The sequence below is a fragment of the Bison bison genome, unplaced genomic scaffold (assembly GCF_000754665.1).
Source record: "Bison bison bison isolate TAMUID 2011002044 unplaced genomic scaffold, Bison_UMD1.0 scf7180017864158, whole genome shotgun sequence".
Classification (NCBI taxonomy): domain Eukaryota; kingdom Metazoa; phylum Chordata; class Mammalia; order Artiodactyla; family Bovidae; genus Bison; species Bison bison.
The window spans coordinates 318,971-326,286 of record NW_011494730.1 but is presented as its reverse complement, the minus strand read 5'-3'; positions in this window follow the sequence as shown (position 1 = coordinate 326,286).

Genomic DNA, 7,316 nt, shown 5'->3' with positions numbered 1-7,316 from the left:
GGAACAGAGCAAAGGAAGGTGGGAAGAGAAGAGGGGAGGAGAAGGGAGGCAGGGGCACTTCTCTCTCATCCTAAGAGTTAGCGGCCCCTCCATCTTCAGGGGAGATGAGAATTAGACAGTGATGTGAGAGCTACTGCAGGGACAGCCGGAGAAGGCAATGGCACCACACTCCAGTACTCTTGCCTGGAACATCCCATGGATGGAGGAGCCTGGTGGGCTACAGTCCATGGGGTTGCTAAGAGTCAGACATGACTGAGCAACTTCACTTTCACTTTTCACTTTCATGCATTGGAGAAGGCAATGGCAACCACTCCAGTGCTCTCACCTGGAGAATCCCAGGGATGGGGGAGCCTGGTGGGCTGCCATCTATGGGGTCGCATAGAGCCAGACATGACTGAAGCGACTTAGCAGCAGCAGCAGGGACAGCCCATGAACAAATGGGAACTGTTTCTAGCTATGGAGGCAGCTGCTTCTTAGAGAAATTGTAAAGCAGGGAGCTTTACAAATGAAGCTTTACAAATGAAGCCTGAGAGCATCATCATCTTTTCACAGAAAGGAAGAAAGGAACACAACTCAGGAGGCGATGAGGAGGGTCTGAGTTTACAGGAGCCTTGCAAGAAAGCAAGTTGGCCACCAGTCTGCAGCTGTTCTTCCCCATCAGCTCTACCTGCTGCAGGCAACATCAGACAGACGCATCACTTTCTTCTGCACACCAGGTACACATTCTGGCTTTTCTTGCTCGTCCTGGCTAAAAGAACGGAATTTAATCCCCAAAGTAGTTGGATTTATTTTCGAAACAGATAAGGCACAGTAGAGAGATACCTGCAGAAGAGCAAGTAGATAGCCAAGGCTCCGGGGCTGCAGTGTGGCAGAGGCAAGGGTGTGGACATGCTCTGTGAACTTGGACGAGTTAGTTGGCATCCATGAGCCTCGGTTGTCTTAGGGGACAGCACTGCCCGCCTCCAGTGCTTCTGCTGAGGACTGAACAGGGCAAGGCACGTGCCAGCCTGGAGCAGGGCACAGGGGAGGTGCTAGCTGAGGTTGGGCTCCTGGGGAGGCACACTCTGAGATGGGGAGTTGTGGGCAGGAAGTTTGGTGAGGTGTGGGGGCAGGGAGGATACAGGCTTAGGCAGAGGAAGGGGTTGAATGGTGGTGCAGATGCAACAAAGGCCTTAGCTCATGGGGGAGCCACGGACCTGGGATGGACCTGCAGTATGGTGACCAACTGACTCAGTTTGGTCTTGGTGAGCCCTGGCAGAGGTCTGGACAGACCCATGGGGCAGCACACTGGGTCAGAGGATAAACCTGCAGCTATGGCTGCTGCTCTGGGGTTGGGGTAGGAGTGGGAGGGCTGGTCTTGGGAAACTCAGCTATGTTGGGTCATTGCCATCCCCCTGTGGAAACTTTCTATGACTCTGGTTGCTCTCAGGCTGAAGTCCTGCTTAATCTGATCCTGCCTCCTCTCTCAGCACTCCCCACCTTGTTCTTTCCTCTCTGGCCACACTTCCTCTTATCTGGGAGGATGGAGAGGTTGGAGATACTGTAACCATTTTGAAAACACAAGAGGCCTATGAGGGGAGCTACCAGGAAGATAGTAGAACTAGAGAGAGCTGTATTATAGAAAGAAGACAAGAGAAGAGAGGAGATTATATCTTGAAGAATTGTTTGAGACCTGGATCAAACCATACCTGAAGCTTTATCAGATTTTTGCAACTCTTTGACACATCAGCTAATGTATTCTCTATATGTTTAAGCCAGTCCTGGTTGGTGTTTCTGTTTGTGTTTGAAACGAAAGAACCCCACTGATGGTGGGTTTGCTGAGACTCAGCCTGGATATTCAGCCCTGGGTAATGGTAATGCCTCTCTCTTCGGGGGAAAGAGCAGACAGCTCTTGATGGAAAGGCCCAGCTCCTCACTGTATAAACGGTGAACCTGAGGTCCAGAGGTGAGGTCACACATGCAAGGAATGAGATCTCTGGGCTTTAGTACAATGGTCCTTCTACCACTGAGATGCCTGCCTCTCAGGGAGGACATTAGACCTGGACCTGCATCCTGAGGCAGTGGGACTGGTCAGCACAGGATGTTGGCGGGCCACAGGCTGAGGCCCAGTTAAGCAGGGTGGACACCGTGTTTCCCTGGTTAGCTCACTGTATTCCATCCACACTAGCATGCTCTGATTCTGGAATGTGCCAGCCATTTTGCAACAGGGACTTTGCATATTCTGTTTCATCTTCACCGAAAGCTCTGTTCACCCTCCCCCACTTTGCTTTGCTATCTCTTTCTTATTTTTCAGGCCTTGGCTTAAATATCACTTTTCTCAGGGAAACCTGTTCTTATCTGACCTCAATAGTTCAGTAAATATTTTTGAACCCCGAATAGATGTCAGCTACTTTTCTAGAGGCCACTGGTGAAGGAAACAAATTGGAGCTTGTATTATATTACCCCTGAAGTGGAGGTGAAGCATACATACACACACAGAGACATACACACTCAGACACACAGCTAGACACACATACACAGATATACACAGAGACACTCACACACACACAGACACACACTGACACACAGATATACACACATACACAGACATATATATACACACGTACACACAGACACACACTCACACACACATACAAACTATGGAAAGAAGTGAAACAGGTACAGGGTGTTGGATGCCTGGGGATGAGGAGTTTCAGGCCGTCTGCTCAGAAGATGACTCTCTGAGAGGTTATATCTCAGCATAAGCTTGAAGCAAATGAAGGGATGAGCCACTGGGATCTAAAGGTGGAGAGTTCCAGGCGAAGGAGCAGTGGGTCTGGGTGGGGGAGTTGGCTGGAAGGAGCTTGGAGGAGCCCAGGGGGTGGAGAGCAGGGAGCTGAGGGAGAGGCAGGGACGGAGGTCACAGGTGTTGACAGGGCCTTTTGGGTCCCAGTAGGGACTTGGGGTTTTACTTGCTTTTGCAGTGAGAAGCCACCAAGGGTTTTCAGTGGGGGTGATTTGATGATCTGATCCTCATTTTTGCAGGCCCCTTCTGGCTGCTGTGTGGTAGCAGAGCCTGGAAGCAGGGAGGCTGGCAAGGGCCAGGCAATGGTCCAGTAGACGTGGTGGTTGTTGGAACAGGGACAGCAGCTGTCATGCTGGAGGTAGGGGGTGGATTCTGAAGGACATGGTTTCAAGGCAGAGTCCACAGGCTTTGCCCATGAGCTGGATCCAGGGTGTGAAAGCAAGCTGGCAGTGGTTCTGGCCTGAGCAACTGGGTAACGCATATTCAGATGCGGAAGCCTTGGGGAGGTGGGTTTATGGGGAAGCCCAAGAGATCAGGGAAGGAGTTAGGGCTGGACAACACATTCGGGTGTCCTCAGTTTATAGAAGGTTTCTAGGGCCATGTCCTTGGACGAGATCACTGAGGCAGAGAGGGTGGAGAGAGGAGAGTAGAGGCCCAAGGCCCGAGCCCTGGGGCCCGCCAGCATTGAGAGGCCAGGACGAGTAGGGGTTTGTATTACTGTGTGGTTTCTAGAGCTGTAGGAACAAAGCACCACACACTGCCCAAATCATGTACTCCCTGATGGTTCTGGAGGGAATGGGCCTGAGATCAGGGGTCTGCAGGGCTGAGCTCCTAACAGTGGGTTTTGAGGAGACTCCATCCCTGCCTCTTTCAGCTTCTGGGGGCCCAGACATCCCTTGGCTTGTGGCCACATTGCTCCAATCTTTCCTTCCATCTTCACATGGCAGTCTCCTCCCTTTCTGTCTCTTCTGAGGACAGTTGTCATTGGATTTAGGGCCCACCGGATAATTTAGGATTATTTCATTTTGAGATCATTTGCTTGGTTACATATACAAAGATACTTTTCCCAAATAAGTTCCCATCCACAGGTTCTAGAATGTGAGTACATTATCTTTAGAGTCAGCAACCCACTACCAGGGTACAAGCATAGAATGGGGGTGGTCAGATGAGGGGAGGCCAGTGATGGCCTAGAAGCAAGCAGAGAAGATGTTTTGGGGGAAGGGGGCAGTGGTTTGACCGGGTTCAATGCCACAGAGAGATCAAGATGAGCCCAAGAAGTGACCATTAGATTTGGCCTCACAGACATCAGCTGGGGCCCTGATACAGCTCACATAGCAGCCTTCACTGTTCCTTTTTCCAGCCCTGGAACTAGAGAGCTATTTGTAAATACTTACCTGCCTTTCCAGACTGAGACCCCCAGAGGGCGGGAGCCGCGGCTGTCTTGGTCACCCCTGGATTCGCAGGACCTAGTTCAGTGCCTGGAACATGACAGTCTCTGTAATCATTTTCAATGAATTCCCCAGGTGGAGGTCAAGCCTTGCTGGGAGGGACAGCAGGGCTGACACACCAAGGGAGAGCTGGACCCAGGAGGCCAGACCAATGTTTTGCAAGATGCCCGCCCATTTCCAAGTGACCATCTGACCTATGGAACCTGCTCCCAGGGGTGAGAGTCAAGGGTTACAGCCACCGAGGAATAGTCAAGGGATATCTGGGGTTCCCCAGGGACCCCAGATGCTGGCTTTCCTAGCTCTCTTGGAGTGAGGCTGGGGCTCTAAGATGTGAATGGAGACAGCCTCTACCTGCCCTCCCCTCCTCCCCAGGTGAGGATAGAGACAATCACAGGCTCCCTGGGATCCAGGTCAGGGGTGCACCCTGGAGGCACAGGATGTGGTTGGCGGAGCTGGAGGCTCCGCAGAGCAAGTAACCGACCAGCTTGGGGTTGGGGGCTGGAGGTTATGGGTGCTCTGGGCTCTTCCTCTTTGTGCGTGGAAATCCATCCTCAAATCCTTCCCCTCGCACCTGGGGGAGTGCCACCCATTCTTTTCAGCCAAGGTGCCAAATGCTAATCCTGTTCTGGGCCTGGATAAGCTGCTGTTTAAATAGTCAGAGATTAGTTTTCAAATTGACAAATAAAGCCCATCTGGAGTGCTTGGAGCTGGGCCCCTCCAGGGCCTGGCTGAGCAAACCCAGTTTAATTAGCTCTGGTGCTCAGCCGGTGGAGTGGGTACGGATGGGGTAGGGTGGCAGCTTCTCTTGGCTCAGCTGTTGGCCTCTCTGGGGCAGCCGGCCAGTCCCTGTTTGTCTGTCTGTCCACCCTAGCCCTTCTGCCCACTGTGCTGAGCCCTCGAGAGTTACAGGGTTGCTAAGGGGTGGAGAGAATTCATGCTGTCTCTCTCCCCCAAAGGACAGCCCAGAACCCCCTGCTTCTTACTGCATCTGGGGCTCCAGCTGCAGGGAACCACCTGAGGCTCCTTCACACGCCTCCCAGCTTCACCTGTGCCTGTGTCCTCCATTCATTCACTCATTCACCTGCCCATCAAGTGGTGATGGATCACCTACTGTTTGCTGGCCCCTGTTCTGGGCACAGAAAAGGTGAAGGCTCTGTCTCTGCAGTTTGAGTCTGAGGTGGACAGCAGACATTGGCCAAATAATCATACAAAAGCGTATTTCATCCTAGGGTGTGGGATGTGCTCAGAGAGAGACGTGGGTGGGGGGCTGGATGCGGTTGGTGGGGGTGAGGGGCCCAGAGTGGTCTAGAGGCTCTTGAGGAAACGGCATTGAGCTGCCATTTGAAGGGTGAGGGGACATCCACCAGGTGAGGGGAGATGAGTTTGTGTGTGTGTGTGTGTGATTTCCAAGCAAAGGGAACCCTGAGCCCCAGGGACAATGCACCCTAAAGAAAGGCCCCTGTGTCTGGCGGTGCAGATGGGCATCAGGCTGAGAGAGTACTGGGGCAGGGGGCAGGGCATCCATCTCAGTCTTGGCTCGCAGAGCAGCAGGAAGCCTGTGTGATCAGGCAGGCTGTGTGATCAGCTCACAATTTAAGAAGGAGCTCATTCAGGGCCAGCTTGGGCTTCTCTCCCCCATCCTTACCCCTCACTGCTACTGTCTGTTCCCCTTGCACTTGGTCTGTCTTCTCAGAGCCTACCTTTAGGCTATATACACAAGTGCAATGAGCAAATGAATGAATGATGCCTTGGCTCTCCCCGGGCTCCTCCTGTGGTCTTTAGAAGGGACCCTCTTGAACTCTTGGTCTTCCTCTTCTCTGTGGCCGGTATTTGCAGCCAGTGGCTGGAGCTCTCCACCTCCCTGTGCTCAGATCAGGGATCCCAGACCTGGTCGTTTGTGAGGAGGGTCTTGGGAATCCCCAGACACAGATCACGTTCTAGTGACGACATTCTGTCAGGGGACTGGGATTTTGCACTGAGTTATAATTCAGGCATCTTTTGTTGCAGGAGCTTAGAAATGTTAAATATAATAAGCTATACATTTAAAAAACACTCCGGAAAATCCTGACCATGTTAAGGAAACCCAGGTGGACCAAGGTATGAAAAGCCTGCTATGGCCTTTCTCATTAGTGACCATTATTCCCTATTTGTTTCTTTTGCTTCCAGGAGTCACAGGGAGATAAGGAGAAGCTGGATGTTTAAAAAATAATTAAAAGGCAGAAAACTTTAAAGTAGGGGAAATTGTATCCATTTATTTCATTTTTTTCTTCTTCTACAGATCTGGAAAAGACAGATGCTATAGGGCGAGAAACAGGTGGCATTCTCAGATGTTTGCAAAGGTGTGGATGGGGTGTGGGGGCTGTCAAGGTGGTGACAGGGGCTCTTGACACTCCTGGGTCCCCAGGGTCCGGGGCGGGGGGGTAGTTTCCAGGCTGCAGTTGCTGTTTAGTTGCTTCAGTAGTCCAACTCCTTGCGACCCCACGCCTCCAGCCAGGCTCCTCTGTCCATGGAATTTCCCAGGCAAGAATACTAGAATGGGTTGCCATTTCCTTTTTCAGGGGATCTTCCCAACGCAGGGATCAAACCCTCATCGTCTCCTGTATTGGCAGGAAGATTCTTTACTGTTGAGCCACCAGGGAGGCAGAGATGTTGGTTAACTCCACGGGGGATGCAAAGAGTGGCCAGAGTCTGACTTGGGCATGGTCCCCCTTTTGAAATGCTGAGCTGGGACAGGGCTCTGTGTGCCAGGAGGACTGGAACCTGTGGGCCGCACTGGGTTGCTTTGTCCTTGAAACCCCTAATGTTTCTTTTCCTGAGTTTGCTTCAAGTCCCAGAGGGCAAGGTGTCTGAGGCTTGTTGGGAGGATGTCATCCATGAGAATCATGTCTGCAAACGGTCCTGCGGACCCCAGCTGGGACCAGTGCTCTGCTGTCCTTCAGGACACAGAGGGGAGGTGGCCTGTGAGCTGGAAGGTGGCAGTTGGTGCAACAAAAGTGGGGCCAGACTGGGCGGAAGCCAGGTCTCCCTGACGGGTTTGCTTTCTGCCTGGTGATTACCCATTACCTCCCGTCAGCGCCTGATAA